This window comes from Apis dorsata, unplaced genomic scaffold, assembly GCF_000469605.1.
Source record: "Apis dorsata unplaced genomic scaffold, Apis dorsata 1.3 scaffold_82, whole genome shotgun sequence".
Classification (NCBI taxonomy): domain Eukaryota; kingdom Metazoa; phylum Arthropoda; class Insecta; order Hymenoptera; family Apidae; genus Apis; species Apis dorsata.
In genome coordinates, this window is record NW_006263380.1 from 545,120 (window position 1) to 546,264 (window position 1,145).

The 1,145-nt window shown below is 23.0% G+C and overlaps 1 pseudogene across 1 annotated transcript in view; it reads right to left on the reverse strand.

Annotated features, from left to right (window-relative positions):
- The window catches only part of LOC102673142, a 4,665-nt pseudogene that overhangs the window by 2,742 nt on the left and 778 nt on the right, over positions 1-1,145 (reverse strand). Inside the window, exons 2-3 of the transcript XR_421055.2 lie at positions 254-477; positions 3-134 (exon numbers count right to left, since the gene is read on the reverse strand). The product of XR_421055.2 is annotated as a sodium-independent sulfate anion transporter-like (transcript). The remainder of the gene's footprint in view (positions 1-2; positions 135-253; positions 478-1,145) is intronic.

Sequence of the window (1,145 nt, forward strand, 5' to 3'; positions counted from 1 at the left end):
AAATCCGCATTTCTACCTTGAACATACTCGTGAGTCATTAATGCCATAAGAGCAGTGGGTCCAATTGTAATATCTTTGCATGAACCAAATACTATATATACCATAGCTCCCATAAATGCAGAATAAAGACCATACTATAGAAAAAATATATTTTCTATAAATTTGGAAATAAATTTATTCGTAAAAGATAATAAATAAGTTAAAAAATAAAATAAAATAAAAAATAAAATTTTTTCGTAAAAATATAATTCACCTGAGGTTCTAAACCAGCTAAGGTAGCATAAGCAAGTCCTTGCGGCATAACAGTAAGCCCGACTGTGATGCCAGCGATAGCATCATTCAAAAATTTTTCGGAATTATAATTTGATAACCATCCCACGATAGGTATTCGTTTTCTAATAAATTTATTTAATTGTCCACCTTTTGATTGCCATTTTTTGTTATTTATTGCATTGAAAGCCATTGTAAATTATGTACCTTTAAAAAAAATATAAAACCAAATAATCTATACATGAAGTAAATCTAAAAATAATGTTTAAAAGTTATAATTTTTACTTCGTGAAAAACTTAATTTTCAATAAAACACATAATAGATAATTACGCGCACTAATATATTTTAAATGCACAAAATATGGTGATAAGTTTCATAAAATATACATATAAGAAAAACTCATTTAAAACCTATTTAAATTTATGACATGTTCACATTTCACGATATATCGAGAAACTGAAAGAAACCGAAGGCTTTCGAGTGTTTATATAGTCAGATATAATGCAAAATTTATCATGACATAAAAATCGCTACTAGCCTTCGCTACTTTTTATATAATCAATAAAATGAATTGTTATTTCAAGAATAAAACAAGAATATATACATTAATGTTTCAACAATATAAAAAGTATGATAATGCAAATTTTTTGCAAAAACAGAATTATTTGAACATATAAAAATTATAAAAGTTTTCTGTAGAAATTCGAGAAAAAATAGTTATTGAAAAAGAATTATAACTTAAAAATTTATTTTAATTATACATTCTTTTAATATTCTTTAATATTCTGAATTGATTTAATATAGCGATATATTAAAATATATTAACAATATATATATATATATATATATATATATATATATATATATATATATA